Raw genomic sequence first — 17,084 nt, 5'->3', positions numbered from 1 at the left:
TCAGAACAAAATGATATATTCCTACATACAGCATTGTTATTATTCCTTGAAATTATGCTGTCAGCTTATGATCTAGACCAACATTTCCTTGATTTTCATCCAGTAGAGGCACAAACAGTGCTTTCTTCCATCAGTGTTTCTTCCATCAATGTTTGTTCCAGCTCTTCAACTGAGTTCAGGGCAGCCCAAAGTATTTTTGTCCTTGTGACCACCTCTGTTTCATTTTACACAATCTCCTTCATCTTTTATATCTATGTTGCTCCTTTAAATATTCCCTGTTGATGGTTGGTAAACACCTCTTCCCTAATTCCTATGTGTTTCTCAACTCTCAGCCCTTTTCTTATAATAAACCATGATTTCATGGTATCCAGGACCTGCCTTGCCTGGGTAAGGAGTACAAAATCCCCTCACCTTATCAGATTCATGTAAATCATATGATTTTGCATAGTTTAGTTGTTTCTTCACCCATCTCCCTTAGAAAGCCCGCTACTGAAACTTAAGGTAGACTCTCATGAGTATTGGGATTTCTTTACCTGGTTGAATGCAATGACTCACAGAGACATTGGAGAAGTGAGCGTTACAAGTCACTGGATTCTTCTGCATTGTATCCTGCCAATCATAGCATTGGAAAATGTTTCATGACATAAGTTGAATAGATTTTATCCCAGATCCTATATCAGATTAATGAGTGTTTGATGAGGTGGTGTACACATGAGAAAATTAGGCAGGAGTCAAACCACGGTCAGAGTGGTGGATATTGTTGGGAGACAATTTTTTAATTATTTCAGTTTCTCCATGTGTTATAGATAGAGCATTGTAAGTTTTTTTTTTTTTTCTTAAACGTCTTTCCACTAATGTTTGTGTATAGAAAGCATTGGAATGTAGTGATATTATCTTGTCCATGGGGTAGAGGACATATTTATTTATTGCACATGAAAACAGATGTTGTCTTCTATGGCAAAAGTTTGGGCAGATGTGCTAGGTGTTGCTTTAGGATATTGGGGTTTCCTGGGATGCCTAGGTGGCTTAGTCATTGGGCATCTGACTTGGGCTCAAGTCATGATCTCATGGTTTGGGAGTACGGGCCCCCACGTCAGGCTCTGTCTTGACAGCTCAGAGCCTGGAGCCTGCTTCAGATTCTGTGTCACCCTCTCTCTCTGCCCCTCCCCTACTTGTGCTCTGTCTCTCAGTCTCTCTGAAAAATAAGTAAATATTATAAGTAAACATTAAAAACATTTTTTTAAAGATATTGAGGTTTCCTATGGTCAAGGTCTCACAGATGTTACACAAACCATCTACGTGGGCAGGATTTACCTGTATGAATTGGGAGTTGGGTCTGGGAGTTGGGGCTGACAAGTGAAATTAGTGTGAAGAAGTTTATGGTGTTAGCTGTGTCATAAGGCATAAATTTTTTGAGTTTGATTTAGGAGTCTCTTGTTTTCTGCCAACATTGGAAAATTGTTACAGGCCAAATTGTTACATTGTAAATGTGTGGAATTTTGGAATTTTTATAATTCTTGAGATTATCCATGGACTTTTTTCAAAACAAAATAGATATTTATGAGTACGTTTCTGGTTTTATTTGTTCATTTGTTTTGTTTTCTAGATCGCACCTATAAATGAGAGCATATGGTTATATGTCTTTCTTTGTCTTATTTCACTTACCATAATACCTTCTACATCTATCCACATTGTTGTAAGTGGAAGAAAAAAAACACGACAAAAGCAGAAACAGACCCATAAATACAAAGAACAAAGTGCTGGTTATTGGAGTGAACTGGGAAGGGAGCATGGGTAAAATGGGTAAAGGGGAATGGGAAGGACAGGCTTCCAGTTGTGGAATGAATACATCTTAGGGTAAAAGATACAGCTTTGGGAATGCATTCAGTGCTATTATAATAGCATTATATGGTGACAGGTGGTAGCTACACTTGTGGTGAGCACAGTAGAACCTATAGAGTTGTCAAATCACTATGTTGTACACCTGAACCAATGTAACTTTGTATGCCAGGTATACTTTAATTGTTCTGGCTAGACTATCCAGTACTGTGTTGAATGGAAGTTGGTGAAGGTGCTTCCATACCTTGTTTCTGATCATACAGGAGAAGTTTTCATTCTTTTACTATTGAATATGTTAGATTTCAGCTTTTCATGCTCATGTACCGTCTTTTAGATTTGTGGTGGTTTCTTTGTATTTTAATGAGTGTTTGCAATCATGAAATGGTGTCCAAAAGCTCTCATTCCTGTTATGCATCAATTAATATAATCGTGTTATTTTTTATCTTTAATCTGTTAATGTGCAGTCTTAAACTGATAGCTTGCCATAGGTTGAAACACCCTTGAATTCCAGGAAGAATTCCCAGTTGATTATGCTGTAAAATGATAAAATGTGCTTTTGATTCAGTTTGCTTTGTTTTATTGTGGATATTGCATGAATATTCCTCACAGGTAGTAGTTTGTCTTCTTGTTTACTTGTAGTCTCTTTCTGTGACTTTGATAACCGGGTGATGCTTGTTTAACAGATACTGTTTTGTTTTGTTTTTATTTTTTTTAATGTTTATTTATTGTTGAGGACAGAGAGAGACATAGTGTGAGCAAGGGAGGATCAGAGATAAAGAGAGAGAGACACACAGAATCTGAAGCAGGCAGCACAGAGCCTGACACAGGGCTTGAACCCACAGACCACGAGATCATGACCTGAGCCGAAGTCGAATGCTTAACTGGCTGAGCCACCCAGGCACTCCATTGTTGACCTTTTCTGAAACCAATTCTTCCTATTGTTGATACTTTCCTATTTTTGCTGTATCCTATTTTGTTGAGTTTGGTTTTATGTTTAAATTTTCTTCCTTCTGCTAATTTTGGGCTCACATGGTACTTCTAATTTTTTGAGGTATAGGAAAGTGATTTGTGCTACAGCATGACAATATTACAGAGTTATCTCTTAGGCAAGTTTATGTGTTCATAGAGGAATGATGTAGTGACATTTCCTTCTCAGCCATCTGATTACATCCTCTGATTGTATATTAGAAGTTTTCAGAATATTCATCTGAGAGTAGTAAGTGGAATGATTTTACTTTTCTCTTATTTGATATCTTTCAGCTGTATCTTCATATGGTGCCCAGAGATTCCTGCCAAAGCCACACATAGAAGCTTCTTTCCAAAATGTGTCAATGGGTAGATGTCAACTTAGTACCCTTGAGAATTTACCCTTAATTACAGACTGGGACAGTGATGGGGAGAGTGAAGGGCAACAAAGATTTCCTGAAGTACATATCCAAATGGAGACAACTGCCCATAATAAGAATCTCACTGCCCAAAATGGTGAAGAACATAAAGCAGTTTGGAAAACATCCGTGTTTAAGTCTGCTACTTCTGCAAAGCAGTGCGTTCCTGTAAGCAAAGACTCAAATAAAATACTTAAGGATACATATTCACGGAAAGAAAATTTGAAAACTCTGGGAAGTTATCTAGTCCATGCTGAAAATAATTATTTGAACCCTTCTAAAAAGAGGATTGGATTGACCTTTCAGTCAAATATTCCTGAAAATCAGAGATTTAAAAATGAAGAAAAAAGTGCCAAGTGGCATCAACTTGAGAGGGCCTCCGCTGAGCAGTTGACCTTACAACATAACCACAGCATTTTTAATGGAGGCAGAATTACTGAATGCAGTGAATCTGAGAAAAAATTTAACCAAGGCTCAGATGTTAATAAACATCTGAGGACTCATTTTCCAAAGGACCATTATGAACGTAACAAATGTGGGGAAGTCTTTTATCAAAGTTCAAAACTTATTATACATAAGAGTACACATATGGGAGAGAATCCTTATAAATATAATATATGTGGGAGAGCTTTTAACCAGTTCTCCAATATTGATGATCATCAGAGAATTCACATGGGAAAAAAATCATACAGAAGCGATAAACCTGGGAGCATGTTTAATCATCAGGACTAAATATACATAAGATAATAGGTACTAGAGAGAAAAGGTACATTTGTAAGAAATGTGGCAAAACCTTTGACTGGCACTCAAGACTATCTCAACATCAGCGAATGCATACTAGAGTGAAACCTTATAAATGTGAAGAATGTGGTAAAACCTTTAAGTACGGCTCATCACTATATGGACATAGGAGAATCCATACTGGAGAGAAACTTCACATATGCAAAGAATGTGGGAAAGCCTTTAACTGGGCCTCAAGGCTTCACCATCATCACAGAATTCATACTGAAGAAAAACTTCACAAATGTAAAGAATGTAGCAAGGCCTTTAACCAGCTCACAAGCCTCATTAGACATCATAGAATTCATTCTGGAGAAAAACCTTATGAATGTAAAGAATGTGGTAAAGCCTTCAACCAGCAGTCAATGCTTACTCGACATCACAGAATTCATGCTAGACAGAAATTTTAGAAATCTAAAAAATGTGGCAAGGCCTTTAACAGGCAGTCACACTCAACATCACAAATTTCATACTTGAAAGAATCTTTATCAATGTGAAGAATGTGGGAAAACCCTTAATCACTGTTCAATGTTTACTCCTAATCACAGAATTCATACTGGGGCAAACCTTACAATTTTAAAGAATGTGAGTGAACTTCTTTTTTTTTTTTTTTTTTAATTTTCTTTTCCTTTTGATAGAGAGAGAGAAGGAGAGCGTGAGCATGAGAAAGGAACAGAGGTAGAGAGAGAGAGACTCTCAAGTCTGCTCAGCAAACAGCCTGATTCAGGGCTAGTTCCCATGACACTGGGATACTAACCTGAGCTGAAATCAAGAATCAGTGTAGAATGTCAGCACTGAGAAAGAGCTCCATAGACTCAGATATGAAGAGACAGCTATAAGGAATTGAGATTGACTTTATGGAGCCAATAAAGCCCCCTTGGAATTATCAGCTTAGTACCTTGCTGACAGAGTTTTCAGCAGCCTTGTGAGTTGAGTAAAGAAGATCATTTCTTTTGTTTTTAATATACTTTTTTAAACGTTTATTCATTTTTGAGAGACAGAGAGATAGAGCACAGTAGGGTGGGTCAGAGAGAGAGGGACACACAGAATCCAAAGCAAGGTCCAGGTTCCGAGCTGTCAGCACAGAGCCTGATGCGAGGCTCAAACTCACGAACCATGAGATTATGACCTGAGCTGAAGTCAGATGCTTAACTGACTGAGCCACCGAGGCTCCCCAAGAAGATAATTTCTTTTTTTTTTAATTTTTTAAAATGTTTTATTTATTTTTAAGACAAAGAGAGCATGAGTGGGGATGGGGCAGAGAGAGAGAGAGAGAGAGACACAGAATCTGAAGCAGGCTCCAGGCTCTGAGTTGTCAGCACAGAGCCCAATGCAGGGGCTCGAACTCACGAACTGTGAGATTGTGACTTGAGCTGAAGTCGGATGCTCAACCAACTGAGCCACCCAGGTGCCCCAAGAAGATCATTTCTTAACAGGTGCAGGAAACTCAGGACATTTGGGGACTTCAACTATAGGTATTGTAGCCAAAGTCTGATGGTAAGTATTTGGCTTGGCTTCTGGGCTTGAAATGCTATTAAAATTAAATCTAGAGATTCATTGTGAAAAGCCCTGGCACAACTGGTTTTAAAGAGTCTTTAAGTCACTGCAGCAACTTCTTATTCAGTATGTCTCCAGAAGCAAGGGAAACAAAAGCAAAAATGAGACTTCATCAAAATAAACAGCTTTGGCACAGCAAAGGAAACCATCAGCAGAATTAAAAGGCAACCAATGAAATGGGAGAAGATATTTGCCAATGACATCAGATAAAGGGTTAGTACGCAAAATCTATAAAGAACTTATCAAACTAAACACCCAAAAAACAAGTAATCCAGTGAAGAAATGGGCAAAAGACATGAACAGACACTCCTCCAAAGAAGACAACCAGATGGGCAACCAACACATGAAAAAATGCTCAACATCACTTATCCTCAGGAAATACAAATCAAAACCACAATGAGATACCACTTTACACCTGTCAGAATGGCTGACATTAACAACTCAGGCAACAACAGATGTTGGTGAGGATGTGACCTAAATATGTTGTTCCACTTTCTTTTGGCAAAAAGTTTCACTGTTAAAAGTCTAGTGATATTCCAATTTTCTCCTATTTTGCAAATGTAGAAATATATTAAGTTCTGTTAAATAGGGGGAAAAAAAGAGTCTTTAAGTCAAACCTCTATTCTTGCTGCACTTATGTAAATAACCAGGCCAAGTGTTTTTCTCCTAAACTAGACTTTTTTTGCAATGAAATTTGGCTATGTTTGGTAAAAATGAGGGTGATTATAGTAAAAAATGTTTCAGTGAAACATCTTTGTGGATATTAGACTTAAATGCTATTCATCATAAACTGGACTAAAATGCTGGATCAGTGACATGAAACCTGGTCAACTTTTAATACGTGAAACTCCCAAGGAAGTTTCAGATGACAGAATGGAAGGGGATTTGGACAGACGTTCCCACCCCACCCCCATAATGTGCCAGTTTGGCCTGTGGATAATTTCAGCTGAAAATACCTGAAACTGCAGCCTCAAGAGGAAAACTTCTCCCTCCTTTAACCACACGGAAGAATCTGAAATTGGAAGTCTTTCCCAGAAGAACAATTATTAACAGAGGCAAAGTTTATCTCAGTGACCCATCTGTAAGTCAGGGCAAACATCTAATTACCTAATAGCTGCTCTTACTGTCCTGTGAAGTCCATTCATTTCCTTAGGAGTTCTAGGCACCTACACCATTTTCCTTAGTTCAGGATGATATTTGTACCTCATCTTGCCTGACAGTCTTTGGAATGTCCCCATCTATGTGAATTCCTTGTATGTCTACCTATTAAATTTTATTTTCTCCTGTTAATCTCTGTCATGTCAATTTGATTCTTAGTCCATCCAGAATGACCTTTGAGGGGACAAGAATTCTTGTTTTCTGACAGAGGATTTGATTTTAATACCTCATTTTCTGGCATCCCATTTCAAGTATAAAAAGATGGTTGAGAAGTAGGAAATACTTCTACAAGCGTTGATTAAAAAAAATTTTTTTTAATGTTTATTTTTGAGAGAGAGACACCATGATCAGGGGAGGGGAAGGGAGAGAGGAAGACACAGAATCCGAAGCAGGCTCCAGGTACTGAGCTGTCAGCATAGAGTCCGACGGCTCTATGGGGCTTGAACATACGAACTGCCAAATTATATAACCTGCACTGAAGTCAGACACTTAACTGACTGAGCCACCCAGACACCCTGGGGTTGGTACATTTAAGCTCAGTTTTTGTCACTATTTCAGAAGGCTCCTTTTTTATTTTTTGCACGGTAACTATCTTGTCACTGTTTTCTTTAAAAGCTTCTAAGTTGCAGTCAAAATATATACCCCATTTAATTTGTTTAGGTGAATAGATGGCTGTCTGGAGGAGGATGTATACGTATACAAATTGAGTATGTCTAGGGGTCTTCATTGAAGCCATGTGAGCGTTAAAATCATGCCATGAGTCCCATGTTACGTTAAAATAAAAAACATCTAGTTAGAATTCAGCCTTTCATTGCCTTGTTACAATAAGGTGAAATTGAGCACTTCTATTGTCCTTAGCTCATCAGAAATAATAGAAATGGTGTAATTTTGTGGGGTAAGGTGAATCTGCAATAAACAGAAAAGAGAAAATATAGATCTCAGAAAAAAAAATGATAGTGCCATTGACTAACAAGGTCTGGTCAGCGGTCAGTGTGTCAATACTCTCCCCAAAATAAGCACTCTTGGCAGCTGCTGGCTGAAATCTTTGAGATGCCCCCACTGGCCAGGGGCCAATGAATCATGTATAGAACATCTACATGGGACTAGGTTCCCGCTGTGCTCACCAAAATAGTAACCAAAGCAAATGAGAGTTTGTCTACCATGTGCAGCAAACCATAAAATCATACATTGAGCTTTTTCAGTAAACCAATTTAAGCTATTTGTATGGACCCACCCAGGAGAAGGAGGAGCTAATGCTCCAAAGACTTGAACTCCTCAATGGCTTGCAAATTACGGTTTTTAAGGAGAAAATTGGGTTCAACAGTATTCTGATGAGATAGAGCAGAGACTAGATTCAGCTCTCCTCAACCATGAAATCCAGCATTTTTTGACTCCCTGGATAAGGGGGAGGGGGGGGAACCAACTTAAACTCTATGCCTCTTTAGTAGTTTGTGTTGCAGGAATTCAGAGGGAGGATGCTTACTGTGAACACTGGTAAAGATGACCAAACTAGGGTATGCCATGATGAATTCCCTGATCTCTAATTTAGGGGGTATGCCAGAGGACACTTTCCTTTCCTTGGTGTTGTGTTCTTCATTCTCAAGCATGCAGCCCAGTGAAGCCTTGCATGAAACTCCCAATTTGTTTCATTGTTGATTTCTATTGATCAGAGAGCTCAAGGACTGGGTCAGTTTTAGTATCACCGAGAAAGTGAATGCCCTTGATTGGAGACCTGTGAGGCCATGTTAGCAGATGTTACTTAATAACTTTTGGTCATACTTCACCTGGTACCCCAGAGGTGTATTCCATCTCAAAAGTCTTTCAATCAGAAAAATATCTTTCTTCTTTATGTTAGAGGTTTCATTAGGGGCATCTGGTAGTTCTGTCAGTAGGGTAGTGCTGATAACATGTAAGCTAGTGGGGTTGCATTCCAATCTCTTGAGTCTAGGCTACATGTGCCTTGGCTGGTACATCTGTGCCTAGAGGCAGTATGACCTGTGCACTGTTTCTTCTGAACCATCAAGATCGATGCTGGCTTCATTAGATCAATTTTGTGTAGATAGTGTCAGGGAGCATATGAATTTCTTTCCCCTTAAAGGTCCTTCTAGCTGGACTAAGAATCCAATTAGAATAAGACAAATTAACAGGAGAAGATCAAATTAAATTTCATAAGTAGAAGATACCCTCACAGGCATGGAAATCCCAAAGATAATCAGGCAAAAGGAGGTATACATGTCATCCTGAACTAAGGAGGCAGGTCTGGGACTTCACAGTGGAGAAATGCCCTTCACAGGGTGATAAGAGCAGATGTTTGGTAATTAGATGTTTGCCCTTTCACACAGGTGGGCGACTCAGATAAGATTGCCTCTGGTAATACTTATTCTGTGTAGAAAAAAAAAAAAAAAACAACAACCAATTTTGATTCTTCTCTGCAGTTAAGGAGGGGCAAAAGCTTCTCTTGGGCCTACAGGGTGTCAAATGCCTTTGCTCAAAAAACTCTTCATACCAAAGTGTCCCATCTTGGAGAAGCCTCCCCTGGGCCACTAAAGAACATTGCTTTAAGGTAGTCTCTGTACATAGAGCTGTGTGTCATGTTAGATAAACTCTAGTTCAGGTAACCTTGGTTGAAACCTAGTTTGCCTTTATTGGTTGGTTGGCAAAATACTGTCATAAAAGAGGAAAAATAATATAATTGGGTTTTTTTTTAAGTTCATTTATTTTGAGAGAGAAACAGAGCATGTGAGTGGGGGAGGAGCAGAGAGAGTGGAAGAGAGAGAGAATTCGAAGTGCTGTCACTGTAGAGCCAGACTCTGGGCTCGAACTCACAAACTGGGGGATCATGACCTGGGCTGAAATTAGGAGTTAGACGTTTCACTGATTGAACCACCTAGGTGCCCCAATATGTTTAGTTTTAGAAAATTTTCTTTTATTTTTTGCATTAACTTACAAAAATTGTTGTGATGTTATCCAGTGACTAGTAAATTTTTGAAGAGGATTATTGTTGCCATTCTTCATATAACCTATACAACCTATAACTGTCATAAAAATTATTCCATTCATTCATCAAATAATATTTTGGGAAACTATTTCCTAGAATTCTACAACATCCTCTCTTCTCTAATGAGGACAATACTGGATTGAAAATTAAAGAATCCAACAAAACTCATACTACTATTTTTAAAATAAATGAGTCTTGCAATATAGGATGAGTCTAAGCCCTATCTGATCACCTCATGGAGCAGAGAAGGAATCCTGGGATGTGAATAGAATGGAGCCTTACATCCAGGTAGGTTGGAATGAATGAAGCAGATGACCAAGGTGAGGTCCAAAGGTCACGCAGGAGACCAAATCTTAAAATGTGGATTGAGAAGCACTACTTGAAATAATTTTCCAGAAGCTTCAGTTCATATCTCCTGCTGTCACAGAAGGACAGTCCTATCCAACACTCACTATCTTCCTATGTCTTCTAAGGATTCTCCTTCTGCTCCCCTGGTCTTCCATCATATTGACAGTGAGGGCCAAAGTGCTTTCCATAGTCTGTGGGGGCCTGCATGATCTGCCTGCTTTTCTATGGCTTTGGGGGGGGGGGTGGTCTGGGGAAATCTGTGCATATTTCTGAGGAACTCTATGCTAAGCCATTTTTTTTAAGTTCATTTTTGCTGCATAACAGATGTCAATTGTTACTGTATTTCTTAACAATGATGATTTTCTAATTTTGTCTTGCATATATTAAGTTCGCATGACTGTGTTCTAGATGTTTTCACTTTGTGGTTAGTTTTCTGTGAAATTCAGCTGTGATTTTAATTTCTCAAGTTCTGACAGAACATGCTTGAATGTACATGTGTTTTAAAAGTAGTGAGTTTGATCATTAGTGAAAGTCCCCATATTTATTAAAATGTTTTGTTCATATATATAAATTTCCCTTGAGACAAAAATCATCAGGATTTTCATCCACTTTCCTTAAAATGTATCTGAATTGTGGTATGATTAATACCTAAATGTTTATTTTATATAGCTGTGATTCTCAGCATATTTTGCAATAATCGTGTTTCTTTATTCAGAAATGTTTGTTATTGTTGTTGCTTCTAAGGAATGAATAAACAGCCTTGCCATTCTGTGTAAAAATAGGAGTAGCTCTTAATAACACATTCTCTGATGTCATTTAAATATTTATCATACAAAATTTTTAAGTATTTATTTTGAGACAGAGAAAGCAGAAGAGGCAGAGAGAGAGAGAGAGAGAGAGAGAGCGAGCGGGAGAGAATCCCAAGCAGACTCCATGCTGTCAGCACAGAGCTCAGCATGGGGCTCCATCCCAGGAATGGTGAGATCATCACTTGAACCAAAATCAAGAGCCACATGCTTAACCAACTGAATCAGCCAGCTGGCCCCTTTCATAAGATTTTTACTAGAGCATTTTATGATCGACTATAATGGATTTTCTGAACAATTTATGTCATATAACACATGCTACTTCTTCAAATGCTGCTTTTCTTGAGTGCACAGTCTCAGTTTAAAATGAGAGTTATATAGAAGGATCCTTTTATAATAGAGTATCTATGTGTTGTTTTTAAAAAATTTTTTTTCTGGCTGTAGATTTATTCGACACAAAACAATCTCCAGCTTTAATGAGGTGGCTGACCACATCCACAACCAAATCTGCCTGTAAACTGGAATTCAGTTGCTGACCCAGCCCAGGCGCCAACTTCCTGGTTGGCACCAGGGGGCACAGCGTTTCATCTGTTGGTATCTCTGTCAGCTTCCCCTTGTGTGAGACTTGCAGGTCACTTTCCCTCCAGGCCTTTGGGCCATGGCCTCCCTGTCTCAGGACCTCTGTGGGGCAGCGTGGCAGGCATAATCTCAGGGGGCAGGTGGAGGTAAGCGTGGAGATCCTGGATACCCTCATTGGTAAGATAGCAGTAGAAATGTCTGCAAGCAAACTGTTCCTTTATGTAGCCTCATGATTTGAGAGACTGCATGGCCTTCATGATGTGAAGTTTGACATGTTCTTGTCTGCCAGCTCGGGGTGTTCTGGCATGTGGACATCCTTCTTGGCCACCATCACTCCCTCCTTGAAAGGGAGTTCATAAATGGCAATTCAGTTCTTCTCCGGCATCAACATCTTGGCAGCTGCTATGTATGAGACAGGTGCTGGAAAGCTAGAATATCTAGGTTTTATTCAGAATTTTTTAACATTTCTCTTTTTCTTAAAAAAATTGTTTTTTAAACATTTTTTCATTTTTGAGAGATAGAGAAGAGTGTGAGCAGGGGAGGGGCAGAGAAAGAGAGGGAGACAGAATCCAAAGCAGGCTCCAGGCTCTGAGCTGTCAGCACAGAGCCCGTCACCGGGCTCGAACCCACGAACACCAGATCATGACCTGAGCCGAAGTTGGACACTCAACTGACTGAGCCACCCAGGCACCCCAACATCTCTCTTATTCTTGTTTTGCAATTCAGTAACAAAGCTTCCTGTTTAATGATGGTTTCCACAGCATTAATTAGTTGTGCTTTTGTTTTTTAATCTATGTTTTATAATTTTGGATAACAATTCAACCCAGTACTTGAAGACCATGTAGGGTTTAATTCAAATAGGATTTGGGTTAGACATGTCAATTGCCAATAAAAGTATACGTGTATTGGGGCGCCTGGGTGGCTCAGTCGGTTGAGCGTCCGACTTCGGCTCAGGTCATGATCTCACAGTTTGTGGGTTCAAGCCCCGCATCAGGCTCTGTGCTGACTGCTTGCTCAGAGCCTGGAGCCTGCTTCAGATTCTGTCTCCTTCTCTCTCTGCCCCTCCCCCGCTCACGCTTTGTCTCACTCTGTTTCTCAAAAATAAATAAAATGTAAAAAAAAAAAATTAAAAAAAAAAGCATACGTGTATTGTTTGTATAAATACTACCTATACATTGTTGGTTCATGACTTACCACGTTTGTTTTTTTTTTCTTGGTTAGTTGTCAGTGGTTGTTTTATCCTGTCTGTTTTATCCTGGGTAAGTTGTCATAATAGAATTAGTGTTGTCATCTATTTGGGAATGAATTCATATTCTCTTTGGGAGAGAAACACCTTTTTGAATTGAAATTAATTTTTTAAAACTCACATCTATGGGGCCCCTGGGTGGCTCAGTCAGTTAAGTGTTTGACTCTTGATGTCAGCTCAGGTCATGATCTCATGGTTCATGGGTTTGAGCTGAACATTGGGCTTCACACTGTGCAGAGACTGCTTGTGATTCTTTCTCTCTCTTCCTCCCCTGCTCTCTCTCTCAAAATAAACTTAAAAAAAAGCCCACTGCAAATTCATAAAAATAACTTAAAAAACTCATATCTCTATCAATTTTAGGTGTCATAATTTATTCTTAATTGTGGCAAAAAATATATGCCATGAAATGTACCATTTTAATCTTTTTTTTTTTTTTTTTTTTTTTTTGAGAGAGAGAGGGCACAAGTGAGCAACGGGCAGAGACAGGGATAGAGAGAGAATCCCATGTGAGGCAGAGAGAGAAGCAGGGTTAACCCGAAGCAGGGCTTGTGCTCACCCAAAGTGGGGCTCAAGCTCACCTGAAGTGGGGCTCCAACTCATGAATTGTGAGATCATAACATGTGTTGAAGTCAGATGCTTAACTGACTGAGCCACCCAGATGCCCCTTAACCGTTTTTTTACTAAAGTGTTAAGTGTATTTACATTATTGTAAAGTCAATCTGGAGTTTTCTCATCTTGCAAAACTGAGACCCAATACCTTTTAAGCAGCCAGTTTGACATTGGTCTCCATTTCTAAGCCCCTGGCATGCTTTCTCTCTCTCTTTCTCTTTCTCTCTCTCCCCTCCTTCCTCCCTCCCTTCTTGCCTCTCCATCCACCCATCCACCCATCCATCCATCCATCCATCCATCCTTTCCTCCCTCCCTTCCTGCCTTCCTGCCTTCGTCTGCCCATCGTTTCATCCTTCCTTTTTCGTGAGGTTCTCGATACTAGGTTAGTCACTTAAATGAATCATAGTGTAGCTCTCTGTGACTCATTTATTTCACTTAACATAATATCATCACATCTTAACCATGTGTATAAAGTGACAAGATGTGTTTCTTTTTTAAAGCTGGGTATTATTCTAGTGCACGTATATGCTACGTTTTCTTTATTTGTTCACGAACATTTCTATTGTTTTCATTTATTAATGGTTTTCTGAATAATGCTGCTATGAAACTGCTTTTGCAAATATCTCTTGAAGATAGTACTTTGAATTCTTTTGGTTATATATGCTCAAGTGGGAGGGCTGGATCATATGAAATATGATTTAAAAATTTTTGAGGAAACTCCATTCTCTTTTCCATAGTGGTTGTGCCATTTGCATTTCCTCTAGTGGTGCATAAGGGTTCCAATTTCTAGTCTTGCTTTCCAACATGTGTAGGTTTTGTTGTTGTTGTTGTTTAATGGTGGGATCTGAACGGGTGTGAGGTGATACCTCACTGCTTGATTTGTATTTCTCTAATGAATAGGGATTTTGAGCATCTCTCATATGCTTGTCCATTTGTATATCTTCCTTGGATTATGTCCATTCAATCCTTTGTCCATTTTTTAATCATGCTAGTTGCTTTTTGGTTGTTGTTGCAAGAGTTCTTTCTATATTCTAGATGTTAATTCTTTATGCTGTAGAGGCTCTGTAAAAAATTTCCTTCCATTTCTCAGATTGCCTTTCTACTCCAGTTTCCTTAGAATTACTTTCTCTGAATTCCATGAGTTTAAATATATTGTGTTTCATTTCATTAGCCTCAAGATATTTACTGGTTATTTTTTGAATTTCATTTTGACCCATTGATTGTTCAAGAGCGTGTTGTTCAATTTCCAAATATTTGTGGAATTTCCAATTTTCCATCTGGTATTCATTTTTAGTTCCATTCCATTGTGGTCAAAAAAGATACTGGTATGATTTTAATCTTCTTTATTTTGTTAAACTTATTTCATAGACAAATGGGTTGTCTCTACTAGAGAATGTTCCATGTGTGATTGAGAAGATTGTGTATTCTGCTCTTGCCTGGTGGAGTGATCTATGTTATGTCCATTATATGTAATTGGTCTATAACATTGTTCAAGTACTCTCCTTATTGAACTTGAATGTAGTCTTTTTATCCAGTTAAATCGAAGTATTACCCTTTGCTACTATCATGATGCTGTTTATATCTTGCTTCAGTTCTGTCTTTTGTGCTTCATATATATGGGATCTCTGGTGTTAGGTGCACATATAATGATAATTGTTCTGGTACCTGAGTAGTTTCATCTCTTTATCTACATATAATGCCATTTTTCTGTTCCTGCACTCTTTGCACTTAATGTGTATTGTCTGATATTAATATGGCCACCTGTGCCCTCTTTTGGTCTCCATTTGCATAAAATGTTCATTTAAATACTTTTACTTGCATCTTATGTGTGTCCTTAGATTCGATGTGACTCTCTTGCAGACAAGAGGTTGTTGGATTTTGTGTTTTACTCACTCAGCCAGTTTATGCCTTTTAATGGGGGAGTTTAATTTACTTACCATCAAAGTAATTACTGAAAGGGAAGGGCTACTACTGCTGTTTTTTCATAGTTTTCTATACTTCTTGTGCCTATTTCATCCCACTTTTCCTCTTTTATTGTGTTCCATTATGTTTTTTTGATGTTTGTAGTGATATGTTTTCATACCATTCTTATTTCCTTTTTGTGTCTTCTATAGTTTTGTTTTGTTTTGTTTTTGGTTATCATGGGGATACTTAAAACATCTCAAAGCTGATATTGTCAATACGTACACAAATGTACTACTTAAAATGTCCACCCCTGCACCCACTTTATGTCACCAATAACCCAAATTATTTTGTTTTATACTCTATAATTTAGATATATCATTTTTGTGCCTTAAAAAAATTGTCACAAAAAAAGCAATTTGTGCTATTCATAGCAATAGTCCAGTTTTCTCTACTTGTGTAAACACTTACATTTACCAGAGAGCTTTATATTTTCATGTGGTTTTAGTTACTATTTAGAATCTTTTTAAATTCTAAATAGTATGCTTAACCGATTGAGCCCCTACAATATTTTTGGTTGATATTTTCTGATCTTTAAGTACTTGAATATATTATCCTATGCACTTCCTCATATATGTTCTGCTGAGAAACTATTCATATTCTTAGAGGAGCTCTTTTGCACAAGTTGGATTGCTTTTCTCATGATGTTTCACAATTCTCTGTTCACATGTGATTTTTGATAAATTAATTATAATACAACACTGTGTTAATGTCTTGACATCTATCCTACCTAGAATTCATAGAGGTTCTTGAATTTGTCTTTTTTCACAATTGTGAGAATTATAAACCAATAGTTCTTTATGTAAGCTCTCTACCTCCTTTCACTCTCCTCTCCTAAGGGGATCTCCTTAACGTGTATATTGGTCCACTTGTTGGTATCCCATAAGTCCCTTAGACTCTGTCCTTTTCCACATGTTTTTTTTTCTCCTCTCAGTGGGTAACTTAAACTAATGAGTCTTTAAATTGTCTAATTCTGGGGTCCCTGGGTGGCTTGGTTGGTTGAGCGTCTGACTTCGGCTTAGGTCATGATCTCGCAGTTTGTGAGTTTGAGCTGTGCGTCAGGCTCTGTGCTGACAGCTCAGAGCCTGGAGCCTGCTTCAGATTCTGTGTCTCCCTCTCTCTCTGCTCCTTCCCCGCTCATGCTCTGTCTCTCTCTGTCTCTCAAAAATGAATAAACATTAAAAAAATTAAATTGTCTAATTCTTTCTTCTGCTTGATCAAGTCTGTTGCTGGCCCTTTAGTGTAATTTTAAATTCAGTTATTGTGCTTTTCAGCTCCCAATTTATACTTGGTTGTTTTTCATACTCTGTCTCTTTTGATTTTCATTTAAGTCATGCATAGTTTACTGGATATCATTTAGTTACTTATCTATTTTTGCCTCTTCCTTCATGAGCACCTTTATGATAGTTATTTTGAATTCTTTGTCAGGTAATTAATAGTTTTCTATTAATTTAGAGCCAGTTTTGTAGTTTTATTTTGCTCCCTTGATTGGAACATGTTTTTCTGTTTCAATGTATGCCTTGTGATCTTTTGGTGAGGATTGGGAATTTATTTTTCTTAATTTTATTTAAATCCAAGTTAGTTAACATGTAGTGTAATAATGGTTTCAGGAGTAGAGTTTAGTGATTCATCACTTCCATATAACACCCAGTGCTCATTCCAACAAGTGCCCTACTTAATGCCCATTGCCCATTTAGCCCATCCCCCCACCCAACACCCCTCCAGCAACCCTCAATTTGTTCTCTGTATTTAAGAGTTTCTTCTGGTTTGCCTTCCTCTCTGTTTTTATCTTATTTTTCCTTCCCTTCCCCTATGCT

General features: G+C 38.3%; 1 pseudogene; it reads right to left on the bottom strand.

Moving 5' to 3' along the window:
* Nucleotides 1–11,344: 11,344 nt before the first annotated feature.
* Nucleotides 11,345–11,841, bottom strand: LOC102955828 (annotated as a pseudogene).
* Nucleotides 11,842–17,084: the final 5,243 nt, after the last annotated feature.

This window comes from Panthera tigris, chromosome E2 (assembly GCF_018350195.1).
Source record: "Panthera tigris isolate Pti1 chromosome E2, P.tigris_Pti1_mat1.1, whole genome shotgun sequence".
NCBI lineage: Eukaryota > Metazoa > Chordata > Mammalia > Carnivora > Felidae > Panthera > Panthera tigris.
Note: the sequence above shows the minus strand (reverse complement) of the source record. Positions and strands in the feature narration are given on the sequence as shown.